General features: G+C 48.0%; 1 pseudogene; it reads right to left on the reverse strand.

Annotated features, from left to right (window-relative positions):
- Window positions 1-3,833: 3,833 nt before the first annotated feature.
- Window positions 3,834-18,522, reverse strand: part of LOC144166942 (pre-mRNA-splicing factor 18-like) — a 41,585-nt pseudogene continuing 26,896 nt past the window's right edge.

The raw sequence follows: 18,522 nt of genomic DNA on the forward strand, positions 1-18,522 counted from the left end.
AGGAAAAAAGGAAACTGAGAAGGAATGAGATGACAAGAAAGTTCTTAGAAAGAAGACAGGAAAGAGAAAGGTGAAAGGGAGGACCGGGGAAGGCGACACTGGATTCCCTCCGGGCGGGTCACACCGGAGGTGCCGTCTACCAGAAGCGGAGGCCAAAGTTGTGTGTTGCACTCGCCAGGGGGCCTTAAAGGTCCAAGCACTCGGCGTCGGCTCAACCACCAGGACTATCTTTCCCCTGGTACGGCGCTGCCACGCACGGCCAAACGTAGGTGCTCGGCGTCCGTGGTGTCGCACAGTACACGCAAACATCTGCTTTATTTGATGCCCTCTGCGGGGCGGAGAACTTTCTAAAGAGGGAGGTTTTCTGACGAGGTTCCTTTTCAGAAAGATGGCCAACCTGCCGAAAGAAGGGCAGAAATATTTTAACGAGGAATCCCAGCCGAGGGAGGCAGAGGAAGAAGAGGCAGGCATGCTCGGAACGCAGTAGGACTACCCAGCGGGCAGGTCGTAGGTTTCTGTAGCCTGTCGTAGGACGAGCAGAACCCCAGTGTCCTGTGGCCGTTGTAGGACGCCCAGGCACGCCGCCCCGACCATCGACCTGATGAGCCTCTACATTGGGTAGAGGTGCGGCCGCCATCTCTTCGCCCTTCGCCTCTGCTTCTGACTTCGCAAGGCCACTAACTCCGACGTATCTCCAACACCCTGCCTTGATGTGCCTCGCCATGAGCAGCCATTTCTTCGCGTTGTACGACAACACTAGCTTTCGTTTACAACGTTTACTGTGTCTGTTTGTAGATGTCACCTTTCTTGCTACCGTGGCTGTTCCACCGTCATGCCTGTCCGTGGTATATTGTGCTTTTCGTCGCCTACGTCTGCACTTGCGTGAATCCCTATAAATCTCTTCCATGTTGGCCGTGTTTTCGTCTTGAAACTGCGTCCCTCTACCTCAGCTGGAATCTCCTCACAACCTCACATCACAGTTTGCTCGGCTGAGCAATGCGGAATTTTCTTTCGAAGTTTTTTTCTGGCGTTTTCGAAGCACTTCTGCAAAGAGTTAAACGAAAACCGAACGAAGGTGACATGCAAAAGAAAATAGCAAAAAGAAAGTTTACGTTATCGCATATTGGCACAATACCTCGCAGAACCTCAAAAAATTGCTCAAAGGTACGATGTCAATGTGGTCTGTAGCGCGCCCTGCAAATTGGCGAAGGTTTGCCCTATGCTGACGCAAAGGAACCGGAAATAGTGCTCCAAAAAGTACGGCGAAATATACACAGAGTGCCCCATAGGAGTTGTGTACGAGATTCCCATGAGTTGTAACGAGTGGCATAGTGGACAAACAGGCAGATGTTTCAACGACAGAGAACGCGAGTACTGTTGGGCAGTAAAGAACAACACTGGGGGCCACATGGCTGAGCACTGCAAAAGGTTCACTTTGCAGGGTACAGACTGCACTCCGCCCTTCAAACACGCCACGTTTTTAAAATGAATAAGAGATAGACAAAAGGAATTCTAGGGTTTTGCACTAATAAAGTTTAGTTAGAAATGGCGCCTTGTCTGTGCCTCGGTGTTTCATCTGGTTCCCGTTGTTTAGCGCCTCAAATTATACAGTATGTTCAACCAACGAGTTCTGGTCAGGCTTTTGTGTTCGCCCATCTTGTGCAATACCACAGTTTTGTCACGTTATCTAGGTAAAACCACTCGAGAGCTGATAAAAGCATTTCGCAATAAAAGGTCCGGAAATGGATGTGTTAGTTCCCCGCCAATTTTTATAACAGACAAAGAATTGTTTTATCTTTGCCACTCATTCCGATCGTAGCGGTTTCTTGATATGTTATAGTTTTTCTGTTTAATGCCCTTACCATTCGATTGACGCATGTGCACCGTTATGTGCTCAATCCCTGTAAAAGGTGACTTCCATGGTACCACCTTGGTCCAGATGAAAGCATCACCTGAGTTGTTGAAAGTATACATTTGTGTTTCTCTTCAATAACCAAATGGTTGTGAGTTAGCGCCGTGTCGTCTCTGGCTCTTCTACTTTCGTCCCTGTTGTGTGAAAGCTCACACTTTCAATATGAACAGCTACCAACTAGCCCAATTGTTCGTTCTACTGCAGTTCTAAGCATTGCATATGTTTTGGGTGAAATAGAACAAAACCCTGCCCGTACTGAAGGCTAATGCGCTAAAGGGTCATTACCGGCCACGCCAACCCTCCATAAGGCGCAGATATTGTAGTGTAGCGACGAGCAGAGCACAGCCAGACATCGTTTAAGAACATGGAGTAAAATACCTGCCACTATGTCACGAGGTCAAACGAATAGTTTTCTTGAGAGGTGAGTGGCTCAGGCAAGACTCTCAACCACGCATGAAAATTAATGTGAGTTTGAATGGGATATGCGAGCTTTCTGCATAATTAAAAGTGGAAACCTGGTTTTTGAGGTACAACACGGTAGTGCGGCTTCAGGCGTGTTTCGTATATTCGGAAAAAAAACCACGGGTAAGCTTAATGAGCTAAACATGAGTTTTACCTAGATTTCAAGAGACTAGCATTTTTTAAATGCGTCCTTCTGCAAAGCAGATCTGACAGACTTGTTTTGATATTCTATGCTGAAACGGGCAGTGCTGTAGGGAAACTGATTTCCCTCATTTTGGTGTCTTAAAACCTGTTTCACAGGTTGTGGAGTGGTCAAATTGTAGAAGCTTTTTGAAACTCCTAACAATGCCGCAAACGAAACAGACTTGTACAAGAACATCGTCTAAATGCTTTAGTAGTTTTATTATTGCCTCTCGATGGCTCCGTTACAACTCAAGTGTACTGTGCTTTTCATCCTTGGTCAGCGAGTTGTAGAGACGGCCTCCTCTCATTTGTTTCATGCAATTAAAAAGATATTTCGAAGGGTTTCAAAGAACCGTGGCATCGGCAATACATTCGCCAACTTTCCCGGGCAGTTTGAATGCCTCGGAGTAGTGACAAAGGAAGAATAACAATTGACTATTGCTCTAAATTCGCACTTTTAGGTGTAGATGATTGCTTCCAGTGACTTCCACGCTACTTTCTTTACAGCTGCGAAGCACCTTAAGACCTCGCAGTGTCCGTCCGCCATCCGACCGTGTCTCCTCAAGACTACAGCGAGCTACACGAGAGGACGCTACGCGCAAGCACGAGCACAACACGCTACACAAGACGGCGCTACGCGCAAGCACAAGATCCCGTTCAAAACACGCAGGCCATCGTTTCAGTTTGTTTCATTTCGGGCCAATAAACCACACCTTCCTACATCATGAACGATGCTGAAGGTGTGAAGCACTGGGACGCGACTTGTCTTGCGTGTGGCGTTTGCCATTTACAGTGCACGTACTGCACCCCAAATGATTTATTACACTTTGAATCTATCATCGTGCACGGACGATAACACTCATCCACATAATAAACACAACTTGCGTCCCAAAGCTTCGCACCCTCAGCATCGTTCACGGCGTTGAGATGGTGTGATTTTTTTCCACATCTTTGCTTGACTTGTTCAGACAATGAACCACACAAATAGGGGGCAAGAGAGGAGGATATGGTTAAATTTCCCTTTCAATGGCTTTATTGCAGCAAATTCAGCAGCTCTCGGCTTGTGCAATTGGCCAACTTATATTGCGGGGGGGGGGGGGGGATCCACGCCGTCAATGTGTGTGGCTGACAAAGACAAGTTCCACACACATCGCAACACACTTCGCAGTTGGTCTCAGGTGCATGGGATATCGTGCGCACAATGTGGCGTCCATATCCTTCCACCACAGCACAGTCCTTCACCATCTTGTCAACACATAATGCTTCTCAGTAGCATTCATGCATTGTACTCGATGGACCGCGATGGGTCAGTTGGGAAGACGCCCTGGCACTGCGTCATGAGCCACTTGAGGGCATGCAATGTGCAAACCATACTCAAGCTCAACTACCCTGCACAGGTTTGCAAATATTGGAAACTTAAAATACTTCCTAAATAACGGTTTTTATTGTACTTGGCACAAGACAGTACCAATTTACGGTTCAAACTATGTGCGACTATTTCCGAACTTTACAAAACTAAATGCCCTGGTACACGACACGCTTCCTTGGGCTGGCTTCTATGCACGACGTGGCGACTGTGCAAGAAAGCTTACTCGTGAAACACCCGCACAAAACAAGCGCTTGCCTGCTCTGGTGTACATTAGCCAAACTGAAACGCTGCCAGTAAAATTGAGGAAGAAAAGGTACGGTATCTGTAGTGCACTAGTGAGAAACAAGAAGTTACGCGTTATCATGCCACTAACACTCATAGCAAGTGACACTAGCTTGACGGATTTGTTCATAGCAATGACTGCCAAGTGTTCTTATTCCGCTGCTTTGTTGAATTGTCGTCGGCGTATTTCTTTTGCAAAGGGTGCCACTGTGATAAAGGAGGATCTGTTAAAATTTTTGGCTGAGCAAACTGCCACTTCATTTTCGTTTAAACTTTACACAAAGGTTCCTGTGGCCTGCTGTAAGGTTGTTATCCGCTTCACAATGGCAATCGGGTGTCCCATTTGAGAAAGCAGTTTGTTTTTCTTTTCTAAATAAGTACGTGAGTACCATTGTCACCCTCGAAAATAATCAAAACAGGCCACAAAATACAACCTTTGCGTACAGTTTGAGCGCAAACGAGGAAGTATTTTTCCCAGCAAGAATATTTATAGATGCTCCTTCATTGTTGTAACAACCTATATATAATTCTCTCACAGCATTTCGTTCCACTGAGCAGTAGAACAACAACACATTGATGCCTAACACTCCGATCCCAAACTGTTTTGTCACAGGCACGTTTAGAAGGTTTGATAACTTAAAAAAAACATTTCCAATCAGCTTTCATTATCCATACAAAATTTGCGGTCACACATTTGTTATTTGCACGCCTCTACTTTTAGTGAACATGTTTTCCTCAAATGTATCGAACATTAGATCAACAATCCCGCACAAATTCGTTATACACAAAAACGCCTCGCCAAAGGTGCGTGAATTCGAATATGCCCACTCGTATTGCATCTTTTAAAGCTGGAACATGGCACTTTCAGAAGGACGGGTATTGAAAAATAGCTAATGTAGACAATCGCGTTCTGTCTCTCCAATGACTCATACCATGTGTAAATGTGTAAATGATATGCATAACCAGAATAGAACCCATTTAGTAAACCTAGTGTCGAACTTTTCTGGTTCAGTTTTCATGCACATCTAAAGCTAGTATTACCCTTCTCTGGGGATATCTTTCTGCTAGGATTTTCACTTCTTTCCTGGGAATAGATTACTGCAGACAATACCGCGCGGACTGCTAAATGGTCATCTCACCTGGATGAATTTGCGTTGTGTTTCGTCATTCCGGACGTCTGGAAGACTTGTCAAGGAAACCTTCTGTTACATTTTACGCACGGCAACATACCTGTGACACAAACCAAGAAAAACCGTGGCAGAAAACAACAGGCTGCTGGGCCAGATCGTTGATGCGGGCTATGTCGTCACCCGACACAGGCCCCCTCACACACTCCCTTCTGTTGCCCATGCAGTCTCGGTTCTGGGAACATTGTTCCAGCAACCTCCCTCAGAGCAAGTCTGGTGTGCCCTGTGACGTCTGAGTACCCCGATCGGGTGTCCACTCAAATAAAAGCACTCCGATCCGATCACTTACAGCACAGGCAACATGAGTGAGCTCGTAGGCCACCAGGGCCTACTACTGTTGAAAATCACGGCAAGGACGAAGAAGTGGTTCCTTCAACATACCTCTCGAATCATCATCATTGTACATAGTGTTCCATCCTGTCCCATTAAAGCGGCAGCCCCCGTTCGGGTCCCGGCTCGGTTGTCTGCGCGGCAAGGTGCCCATCGGCCACCTCGTTGCGCGTGCGCCGCCAGGAAACGAAGCCGTGGGACCCCTGATCGAAGGTCTCTTTTAATAACGATGACTTAGTTACAATGATGATGATAGTAGTGCATGCTCCGCTCGAGCGCAGGGTCTCTTCTTCTTTGTCACCCGCTAGTCTCCAACATCCTCCGGGGCTTCAAGTGTGGCGGAATCCAGTTCTAGAAGACGAAGCTTATGTACTGGCCTCTCGATGAGCTCGCCTCCTGGCAACCGCACTCAACAGCCCCGAACCAATCCGTCAGTGCCTGAGTACACTTCGTGAACCCGGGCTAGTGGCCATAATAATTTGGCCGTCTTAGGAACGTCCACCAGCACAATTTCGCCTACCTTTAAATTTGTTGAGTGATCCGTGGGTGAGCGTTGCGCTGATGGTAGTTGCAACAAATATTTATGTTTTCATGGCTTCCAAAAATCGTCCATCATTTGCTGTCGACAGTCATTTCCATCGTGCGTACTCATCTCGTTCGATTTCGTCATTGCTTCAGGTAGAGTAGTTAGTGGCTGACCAACTAAGAAGTGTACTGGCGTGATGGCTACAGGATCGCTTGCGTCATTCTCACTGTATGTGAGTGGCCGTGAATTCAGTACCGCTTCAAACTCGGTCAGAATGGTTGAAATTTCTTGCGAGCAGATGCAGCTTCACCGTGAAACTTTGGGGAGTGCTGTTTTCACGGTTCCGACTAACCGTTCCCACCAGCCTCCCCACCATGGGGCCGCTTCAAATATAAACTTCCAACTAATTCTCTGATTCGGAATAAAATCTTGGAAGTCGTCTTGTTTCATCACTTTCCGCAGTCTTTGTAGCTATCAAGACGTTATCTTGAACGTTAGGGCATTATCGGAATAAATTGTGCTTGGGAGCCCCCTTCTCCCAATGAAGCGCCGAAAAGGCAACAGGAATGCAGGTGAGGACATATCCGAGACCAGTTCCAAGCGCAATGCTCTTGTTACGGCACACGTAAAAAGTACGATGTACACCTCTCTTTCGGAGCCCCTGACGACCTCGCATACAACGGTCCGGCGAAATCAAGTCCTGTAGTGTCGAATGGTTTCGCGTTCTCCACCCTGCAGGTGGGAAGTGGTGAATACGGCGACCCGATGGTTTGAATGCGAAATAGGGCGCATAGCACGCATCGATTGATTACTTTCTTCGCCGCTTGTCGTGCTCTTGGGACCCAAAACCGCTCTCGTACGCTGTTTATCATTGGCGTCACTCCTCGGTTCATCACTCGACGATGGGCATCCGCAAACACTAGTTCGGTAAACCGATGTCTACTTGGAAGTAGCATTGGATGCTTCACATTCCGGCTGTCGGTGAGGTTCTGTAGCCTTCCCCCAACGCGGAGAATACCATACCATCAAAAAATGGGCGTAGTTGGGCTATCCATGACTTACACGCGAAAGGCGAACCTTGACCTTGACCTTCTTAAAGCCAACCTCTTTCTTTGGGAAACGATTCTGTTTGAACATGGTGAATCCAGTATCTCTGGGAAGCCAATATTTCTTCTGCAGAGTGGACTCCAGCTTGCTTCGTCTGGAATTTACGTTGGAGCCAGCTGGCTGCCCACTGTAAAACATGTCTCTCCGGAAACTCGTGTCATCCTCTGTACCACCAAACAACCGTCTTGTATTTTCACCGCTCGGGCCTGACAGAAAAATTGTGGAAGCGGCCGAGATAGCAAGGTCGGTGGATCAATGCGTCAGAAGGCCGTCTGTAGCTTTATCGAAACTTGGATTGGATTTCTTGTCATAGGTGGCACGTCACTGTTTTTCTTGTTTTGCCCACCGTTTTTTATGTTTCCCTTTCTTTTCCCCTCTCTTCATGCTGGCCAGACGTGTTTATAAGCGCTGGTCCTGCAATAAACTTTTTGTTGAAAGTTAGCGCTTATCCCGCCCACTCCTCGTCTTGTGTTTTTATTTAGCGATTGTTTTCCGTCTGGCGTATTATATCGGCACTCACGAATTTCCATAGTTGGTCCAATCCTATCAGTAGACTGATGCCTTTCTCTCCACATCCTCGAGGCACAGTCAGTTGGTCTGCCAGGCCGTAGCTTTGCCTCCGCAACTGATGTGCGAAAACGCATTCCATGTCAGTAGCAGGGATGTTGTTGCAGATTGCCGGAATTGCTACTGCCTCAATGGTGTGCTCGCTGGCATCAAACTGGCTACGTACGCAACGCTGGACGACCTTGCAATTCCTAACACGAGAAGGTGCATCGGACGCTAAATTGTTCACGGCGAGGTGTGTGTCTCTGACGACTTTCAATCCCAACCTCGATACGAGATCTCCTTTGACGAACGCACGTTGACTGCCTCCGCCAAAAATGCCTCTGACACAGGACGTCTCGCTGGTCCCGACGATCCAGCAACGGAGTCTGTAAGTGCACGTCCTCGTCAAGTTGGCTGCTTGTGATGGCAGTCGAAGGCCTGCCGTTTTCTTTCACTGGCCTTGTAGCAGCAGATACTTTCGTGTCCGGCTTGTCGCTCCGCCTCGCTTGGAAATTAGGATCGCACATCGTCGAAGCATGCCTGTCTTTACATGTCTCCCGTACCAACTTCCGCCGGCACTCGTTTGCACGATGGCCCGTCATAGTGCATCGGTAGCACTGCCTAGCGCTAGATAGTCGTTTCTTCGTCTCTGCGACTGTTAATGTAGCGCTGCATGCCTTAGTCGCATGTTTCTTAGACCGGCAGAAGAAACACGCACTGGGATTTTTCTTCGTTTCTTGCGATGCATGCAGGGCTAATGACGAGGGCACGTGCTTTCGAGGGCTGTCGGAGAAGGAAGGACGTCGCTGGAACACTGTGCTCCCTTGCTTCGAGCTCTATCCGTACGTATCTCAAGAGCTGCTCTTGCTTCTGACAAGACGTTGTGGCACTGGTCGCATATACTGAAGCAGAAGGCACCGCTCCATGCGTATCACCTTGAAGACGTCCGTGGCGGTGGAATGCCAAAACGATTTCCTTCGGCAGTCCCTCCAGCAAAACGTCGTACAGCTTTGCAGAGAAGCTTCTCGTGGAAACGTCCATTACGTTTAGGCAGCGGGCATTCAGCTGAACACAGTCATAAAGCCTGCGCAGCTCCTTGTCGTCTGAGTGAGGCGTCACGGGCTGTAGCTCGCGGAGGTTTTGAAAATGCCGCTGTATGATACGGCGCTTGTCGCTGAACCTGTTCTTCAGCAGCTGGGTGGCACTTTCATAACAGGCCTCCGTCGTTGGCAGCCCGGTGATGGCAGCTGCTGCTTCACCGGACAGGTAGTTTCGGAGGTAATGAAACTTGTCGGTAGCGGTGAGAGCCCGGTTGTTGTGGACTGTGCCGTTGAAATGCTCCCAAAACGACGTCGAGCTACACGCGTCTCCATGAAAGGGCTCGATGGTGAGCATGGGCAGGCGGGTTCCAAAAATCTGGGATGGAACCGTCGTTTGGGCCTGTGGCGGGCTAATTGCAGCCGTGGGGGCAGGTTGCGCCCTGCCGCTGACACCGAGCTCCTCGAGCCGGTACGTAAGCCGAGTCGGAGCCTCGAACGTCTTCTCGTCGTAATGGGCCGCCGACTCGTACTCCCTTTCCAGCTCCTCGACAGCGACTGCGTCCTCGACCTCGGCGTCGATCTTGCTAAACTCCTCGCGGCTAGCCATGAGCTTGTCCAGCACCTTTCGGAGCGCGAGCCGGTCCTAGCAGCCACTCTCGATGAGCGCTGTCGCCTCGGTAGAAATTTTTGTCGCTTGGGCTCGCCTTGCCGCGCGTTTCGCCTTCAGCCGGTCCATCGTTAAGCGAAAAAGTCCGGCTTAATCGCTTAGTAGGCAGCCCGGTCCGCGCGTTGTCCCCCTAGGTGCGGTTCCAGAAGGACGAAGTTGCTTGGGCGACCGTTTCTAGATCAAACTCGGTCGCTCGTTGCCCACGTCGGTGGGAGCCGCTCGTTTTCTTGGGATTCGGCCACCTCGTTGCGGGTTCGCCGCCAGAAAACGAAGCCATGGGAGCCCTGATTGAACGTCCCTTTTAATGGCGATGACTTAGTTACAATGATGATGATAGTAGTGCATGCTCCGCTCGAGCGCACGGTCTCCTCTTCGTCACCTGCTAGTCTCCAACAACTACCTCACAAGTGCTGGCACATTAATACGAACCTGTGCACTGAAACTAACAGCGGTAATTTTGAGTTAAAGAAAGGGCTGTGACGTTTACTTATAACCAATTTTCTACAACTGAACTGAGGCAGAATTCTGGCATCCCGAGTATGAAAATTTCTAGAGGACAATCAAAATGACAAGATTTACCTGGCACTGCCAGACTAATCTGTTTGCCTCTACTTTCAAGTTTACTGTCAGCTTTCATTCGCGCATAACATAATCAAATGAAATAGCCCCTTATCCACAACGTGTGTGATGAGTTGGGTAGATTTACATAAATCTGTGTTATCACACAGCTTTAAATGGCCACTCTGGATGAACCCACTGTGTTGTAAATAAACACAACTACTACTGATTGTGATGCTCTAATTTTAGGACATGGAAAACTAGAATCCAATGGTCACAACATAATCTAAACTCCACCAAGGCCAGTGCATAGGGTGACAATACCCAAGCTAAATTCTGCCAGCAGCATTCATGATGAACCAAAAGACAGCCAAGCATGCTTTATCGAAATGCAAACCTGTAAGCAGGACAAATGTGCTTGTTACGGTTTATCGAAGCACGGGGCGCCCTTTTTCTCCAGCTGACAAAAACAAGCGTAAATTATTTACGTAGTTGGTTTTCATTTGGTAGAAGTTTAATTTACAGAACAGCTTTGCACGCTGGATTTTAAACCACTTGGGCTTTCCAACTAAGAACTTCACAAAAACACGCCCGCATGATGCAGGATTTCTTTATTTAAAACAGCCACACCGCCCCACAAAATGGCAGGTACCACCAAGCTGTCAATCACACACAGCAAGAACAAACAGCAGAACAAGGATGCCAAATTACTACCACATCCACATTTACTCGAATTTAAGGCACTCTCGATTGTAATGCGCATCCGCTTTTCATGGTACAGAAAAAAAGCAAAAAAACGCAACTGTTGTGCACTCCACATTTCTATGATTTGATACAAAGATGCAGCCTGCTCGGACTTGGAGCAACGAAGGTTTATGCCAAATGCATCAACTTTGCAACAAAACGAATGGCGCTAATTGCTGCTGGCAAGACTGTCATCATGATGATATTCTGGGGCAGCTATTGTGGGGAAGCACTTATCATCACTGGTCATCGCTGTCGCTCAACATTTTATTGCTGCCCGCAGCCGAAACCACCCCATCCCCAATGCCGTCTCTGCTGCTGGAAATCCCGCGTTGCCGACCGTGACAGACACCATGCGTCTGTCACCCATTCAATGAAGCCTTCCAGCCAGGAAAACTTCATCGCAGCCATGAAGATGCCACTCTGCGAAGAGCTCCCGAAGCTGGTCCTTGTTCAGGGAAGCATCCAAAGGTTGCAGCAGCAATCTCATTCAACAGGGTACTATGCGGCGAGCTTGTCCATGATGCACTCGCTTAGGTGCACCTTGACATGTGAAGAAAGACTCAAAGAAAAACACTTGACTGAAATCAGTGCCTGAGAAATATCACTGCATACTCCAATCAGAGGTGCAGCAAATGGGGAACCCGGCGTTTTGGAACCAACTCAGCTCCTTCCTCACGAGCGACGCTGCAGTGCCGTCTTACAGTCTTTCAGCACAGTCGGTTATATTTCGCAGGTGTCACGAAAGAGCGTTATGTGCGGGCCTAGGTTTTTTCCACCACACACATCGATCCAGTCTGCAACTAAGGCATGGTCATCCACCTAGTCTCATTGGCCGCTTGATACTTTGCTAGAAGCTAGCAATTTCGTGGCCTCACTTGCTTCAGCTCGAGCAATGCTTGGGTCCCCATTTCCAATTTGCCTGAGCTGTTAGTTGTTCTTGCGATGCAAGTGTCTAGTTTCTTCTCAAACTCAGTGAGTCATTTCCGGCATATGTCTGTCCGATGTCCAAGTTCACAGCTATTTGTTTTGCATGCAGCTAGACACCTCGAACCTGCTGTATTTGCACTCGCTAGCTCACTGTGCGTTAGCACTCGCTGTAATGCTAGCTGAGGCGCCCAAATAAATTTTGATCAGCTCTTTTGTCATGGGTCTCTGTGTAGCCCACTTCTGCTGTACGTGTTCCACCAGCAGGTCTTCTATCTCAGGGGACCAGCTTTTGTTCAATCTTCTAAATCTCTTCTAGGTTGACTTGGTGGCCAGAACCTCTGTCATCTCGCACACTTCCTTTGGAATTTCCGCAACACTACAAACATGACACAGCCCCATCTTCTTTTTCCTCTTTCTTTTTAAAGCCAGCGTTGTGGTGAACGCAGTGTGTGTTCAATACATCAATGGAAAAAACAGACAGACTACCTAGATCGTGAAAGACTCTTGGAGACCACAAACTGCTGCTTATGCTTTCGGAGCATAACGAAGTAGGATTTCTGAAATATCGACGGCAATACGATTGCAATGTACCTCAATGATAACACACACGCGATTTTAGGACCTATGTTTCCCCACAAGAAAGATGTGCATTATATTCGAGTAGCCTGGCATTTTTGAGTGAACTTTCAGCACTCGCAAAGAATAGCAGCACGCTGACACGTTGCTGGCAGTAGCGACGACTTCCGCTCAGTCTTTTCCCCTTGCAAGATCACCGCCCAAAAAACCATTCTTGGCTGGGGGTAGCGACAACAGACAAAGCCTACACGACAGAAGCCGAGAAGAAGGATACGGGCAATGTTTAGGGAGATCTCGCGGCCTGTGCGGGCGTGGATGCCCATCATGGTGACTCGAATGGGCCACAGAGCATTGGAGATTTCAGCACCTTTACTTAACTTAACTTTACTTAACGTGTCCCCTGTCTCAAACTGCACACACACACACACACACACACACACACACACACACACACACACACACACACACACACACACACACACACACACACACACACACACACACACACACACACACACACACACACACACACACACACACACACACACACACACACACACACGCACGCACACGCACACGCACACGCACACGCACACGCACGCAGACCCACACACTCATTATTGTGAAGGAAAGTGTTATAGGAGCAAAAATTTTCATATAAAGTGCTGTTTGTTTTAAACTGTACAGAAAAATACTTTGTCATGGCAGTGCAAAGTTACTTGTAACAAAAAGAATGGCCCGCTTTTTTTTAGCCAAAGGATCGGTTCATGTACAGGTCCGCGCAGACGTAAACGGAGCAAGGGAGCGGTGGCCGAACTGCATCGCTGCGCCGCGTATGGGCGCCGACGGGAACCATGGAGCGCCGGTCAAAGAGTGTGTTCGCACTGCCCCCGCCGCCCTATCTGATATGTTTAATCGCCGCTCTGCTGGCGTGTCATGCTCGGCGAGACGGTCTTCAAAAGACAGCGCTGGGCTATACAGGGGCGCTGGTTGCATTGCCGGTCGCAGGCATCAGCGGCGACCGAATCCGCTGCTCATGAGCTGGACGAAGCTGCGCGCGCCCGGAAACGTGCCTTGTTGCGCGCTGTAAAGGGCGGCATACAAGTGTAGGCCGCTGCAGTTTGGCATAGCATGTCATTGCGATATAATTAATTGTAAGCCGGCAATAAAATTTCCATGTACAATATAGAAAGCACAGTCACAGGCATTTTCGTTGTTCGGGAAAAAAATCTCGCTTACGAGATTTCTTCTTTAATTTTGGGTTTGTCCCAAGTTATTGCTGCCGGTCAGTCCAGGTCTGCTCTGAAGAAAGGGAAATAAACAAATGTCCATGCGGTGGAAATTCCGTTTTAGAGAACACCGTAAAGAATAAGTACAATCGTTTCCTGCTATTACAGTGGGTCTGATAGGGCGCATATTTTGTGGTGGCATTAAAACCGACGTTCTTATTTTTAACGAGCACCTTATATTAGTACACCGTAAAGAATAAGTACAATCGTTTCCTGCTATTACAGTGGGTCTGATAGGGCGCATATTTTGTGGTGGCATTAAAACCGACGTTCTTATTTTTAACGAGCACCTTATATTAGTTAAGAAAGTGTTGCAGATTTAAATTAAACTCCGTATTGAATTGAAGGATGGCTTCACCGCATGACTTGAAAGTCTTGCAGAAAAGCGCCGTCAAGGCCCAAAAATGACCGATGACGAGTACAGTCGTCATAACCGATGGCGACCATACTCTTAATCAGTTAATTTGGTACAAAATCTTATGGCGTCTATCCTCGTCAACCGGAGCAAAAGGGTTAATGAAACAACGAAATATGCGCCCTATGAGGCTCGCTGTAATAGCAGGAAACGATTGTACTTATTCTTTACGGTGTTCTCTAATACGGAATTTGCACCGCATGGACTTTTTTGTATTTCCCTTTCTTCAGAGCAGACCTGGACTGACCGGCAGCAATAACTTGGGAGAAACCCAAAATTAAAAAGAAATCCCGTAAGCGAGATTTTTTTCACGAACAATGAAAATGTCTGTGAATGTGCTTTCTATATTGTACAAGGAAATTTTGTTGCCGGCTTACAATTAATTATATCGCAATGACATGCTATGCCAAACTGCAGCGGCCTACACTTGTATGACGCCCTTTACAGCGCGCAACAAGGCACGTTTCCGGGCGCGCGCAGCTTCGTCCAGCTCATGAGCAGCGGATTCGGTCGACGCTGATGCCTGCGAGCGGCAATGCAACCAACGCCCCTTTATAGCCCAGCGCTGCCTTTTGAAGAACGTCTCGCCGAGCATGACACGCCAGCAGAGCGGCGATTAAACATATCAGATAGGGCGGCGGGGGCGGTGCGAACACACTCTTTGACCGGCGCTCCATGGTTCCCGTCGGCGCCCATACGCGGCTCAGCGATGCAGTTCGGCCACCGCTCCCGTGCTCCGTTTACTTCTGCGCGAACCTGTACGTGCCGCGTTTATGCGCGGCCTCCAAGTCCTAAACAAGGTGCCTGCAAAATGTTACAGTCCCATGTTTATTTATTTATTTATTTATTTATTCCAAATGCCTACAGGGCCCGTTGGGCATTTCTGTTAGGGGGGTTAATTATAATCACAAAAACAACAAGTAATCATAGAAATGCAAGCTATATAATGGGAATACAGGTTTGTCTCTGTAATCAGAACGCAGCAGAACATAGCAACAGAACATAATTCAGAACAAAGCAACAATATACGGTCAAAACCAGTAAATCAAATGTTAGCATTCAGGAAACACTTTCAAGAGCAGTCAAAACATTTGGTGAGCGCACAATTTCATTCGGAAGCACGTTCCAATCGTTAATTGTATTGGAAAAGAAGGAATACTTAAATACATTGATGCCGCACTGTAACGGTTTAATGTTTTCTAAATTGTCTGTTCGTGCGGACACGTAATTCGGCGTTTTTAGGTAAGTGTTTTTGTTAATTCCAGTTGACCCTATCTTAATGTTATGAAGAAGCTTTAATCTACAAATTTTTCTACGCGAGCATGATGTTTCCCACCCTAAGTTATCTCGGATGACAGAGCTTCTTACATTGAATTGAAGTTCCCTGTAACAAATCTGGCTGCACGCTTCTGTGCCCTTTCCAGCTGTTCTTTCAACACTTCCGTATATGGGTCCCACACTGCGCACGCGTATTCTAAAATAGGCCTAATGTTGGTGAAATAAAGTGTTTCTTTTAGTGATTGAGGGGAATGTTTGAAATTTCTTTGAAAAAAGTACAAGAGCCGAGAAGCTTTTGCAGCTGTTGTATGAATATGGTCTGTCCAATCTAATTTAGAGTTCAATGTTTCACCAAGATATTTCATTTGTTGTACACTTTGTAATACATTATTATTTAAAAGATAACTACACTGCAGTGGTTTTTTCTTATTAGTAAATGTTACATGGTAGCATTTAGCTATGTCTAAATTCATCTGCCATTGCGCACACCATTCTGATACTTTGTATAAATCTGATTGTAATACATGTGAATCACGGACACTCTTGACAGGGTAGTACAAGACGCAGTCATCGGGGTTCGCCAAGCTGTTGACCTTCAAAGACGCGAAATGACCACCGTTTGCACACATGTCAAAATTTGTCCATGTTTTCTCGAAGCTAACCTTTTTTTACCGCTGGACCAACTGCTACCCACGATAGACGTTATGCAAAAACTGGCGCCCTCTTGAGGTGATAGCGTGCGCTTCCGCCATGTTGGGGAATTCCCAGACCTCCGGATACCACAGTATACATTATAACCTGTGGTTAGCGACGCGCGCGTCGGCATTTATCGTTGCCCAAGATACCCAAATACTGCCGTGTAACTTGCGTTGCACAAAGATGATCCGAGGTTGACCACCGAATTCGCATACAGACTTTTTTATTACTCAACGGAAGCACGATTCCAGGCCGGCGGGAAGCCGACTTCCGTTCGCGCAGAAATATTATAACTAGATAGCAACCATAGTCAAGAAACGAATAACATGCACAGGACTAATAAATACCAAAGTGAGCTTCTTTTTTCTCCTGTATTGGCCGCGGAGCACTCCTTCCTGCGCGTAGTTAAGGCGCACTGCAACGGTCAGCTGGTACTTTGTCATGCGGTATGAGTTTTGAGTCTGCCACCCGCCGCGCTGGCTCAGTGGCTAAGGCGTTGCGCTGCTGAGCACGAGGTCGCGGGTTCGATTCCCGGCCGCGGCGGCCACTTTTTTGATGGAGGCGAAAAGCAAAAACGCCCAAGTGTACGAGATTTTGGCGCACGTTAAAGATCCCCAGGTGGTCAAAATTAATCCGGAGCCCTCCACTACGGTGCGCCTCATCGCCTTCGTTGCGTCGGGCGTTAAACACTACAATCAAATCAATCTTTTGAGTCTGCCGTTCCGCTTTCCGCGCCCGCATTTTCGTTCTCAACGTTCGGTGGGCTTCTATTGAAGTACTACGCCTTCTTTCGTTTGCCAAACGTTACAGGAAATAAGAGATCTGTGAGAGCTACAACCTTCACGTAGCGCCATGAGTAGCGCAAATAACGTCCGCAATAACCCATGTAGGTCATTTACCGATCGTCGCCTTCTCTTCGACCTTAGCCTGCTTTCCCAAGATCCAATTTTAGATGCGACGCATCTCTTTAACTCGCCTTGTCCCTCCGGCGTCCGTCCGTAGTCCGCACGCCTCTCCCCCATTCTCCGCACCGCGCCAGCTGCGCTCTCCGCCGCTCTCACCGCAGCGCCATCTGTGCGTTAGCGCTCGCTCCCGTCGCCGTACCAGCTGTGCGTCTGCGCGCGTTAGCGCTCGGTTAACACATGCGCATGCGCTGCTCTCTCTCATTCCCCTCACCGTACATATAAACGCGATAACTGCGCCGCTCCGCTCAGTCGTTCCGCCACTCCGATGGCATCCGATGACGACGTGCGATGATTTGAATGGAGACTAGCGCGTAGGTCTCGGTTAACACATTCGCATGCGCTGCTCCCTCTCATTCCCCTCACCGTACATATAAACGCGATAACTGCGCCACTTCGCTCAGTCGTTCCGCCGCTCAGATGACATCCGATGACAACCGGCTATGATTTGATATAAATGGAAACAACAACAAATGGACATGCTAAATGGAAAAAACATAACGGAAACGCCACGATGCGTCGCATCTACCCATAGTTCCCCTCGCAGGGAGATGGTGTAAATTCTTTTCGAGGGGAAGTTTTTAAGCGGCAGTGTGCCCCCAGTTTTGTTCACGGCGCGAGGCGGGGGCGCTCGGGGGTCGCCCCGAAGCACACGATCACGAGCACTCGGCGTTCCCTCGCTCTTCAAGGTTCTCGCAGTTTTTTTTTTTTTTACTAAAGCCTCTTCGCGTGACGGGGACGTTTGGTGGTCGCTGCGAGGCACGCGCTCACCAGCGCTCGACAATTTATTAGTAATTTAATTATTCAATGGCAATTTATTGGTAATTTATTGACAAGGTTTAACGCTCTACACGCCAAACCCGTTACGCTCTGCACATTACGAACGGCCGGCTACAACAGCTCCGCTGTTAAGAAATGTTTCCAGGTATGCAAGTTATTTTAGTTCGTCTATCTTTTTTTTCTTGTGCACGTTTCCTCTTAACCAATAGCTATATTGCGGAGTGCCCCTTCACCCCCTTCTCTCGCCATTTAAACCTCCGGACGGCCCGCATCGGCTCGAAGCCTTTCAGGAATGACTTCCTAAGAAACCCGCAGAATGCGAACCAGCACGGATGTAATTCAACTTTTGTGTTTGTGTTGTCAAAGCCAAAAAAAAAAAAAAGAAACGCGGCAGCCCACGAAAGGTTCCCTACTGGTGCCTTTATGACTGCTTTCTCGATGCATATTTACGAAGTCGCTCGGAAATGTAGGCAAAAGAGACAGGTCCACAGACCATTTGTCGCTCATTAAGCTGCCCTTAAATCTGAAAATAAAAGGATCGCCAAGCCGAGAAATCGCCTTACAGGCTCCGTATCATGCAATCCCGCGACCGCCATCCCCCAACATGGCGTCTCACGCTCGTTTCGTTTTTCGTCCGGTAGATGGCCGCACCTGTGATTCAGTTACATAGTACAAAACTT

The sequence above is a fragment of the Haemaphysalis longicornis genome, unplaced genomic scaffold (genome assembly GCF_048455015.1).
Source record: "Haemaphysalis longicornis isolate Haplotype H1 unplaced genomic scaffold, Haemaphysalis longicornis Haplotype H1 scaffold_2, whole genome shotgun sequence".
Classification (NCBI taxonomy): Eukaryota; Metazoa; Arthropoda; class Arachnida; order Ixodida; family Ixodidae; genus Haemaphysalis; species Haemaphysalis longicornis.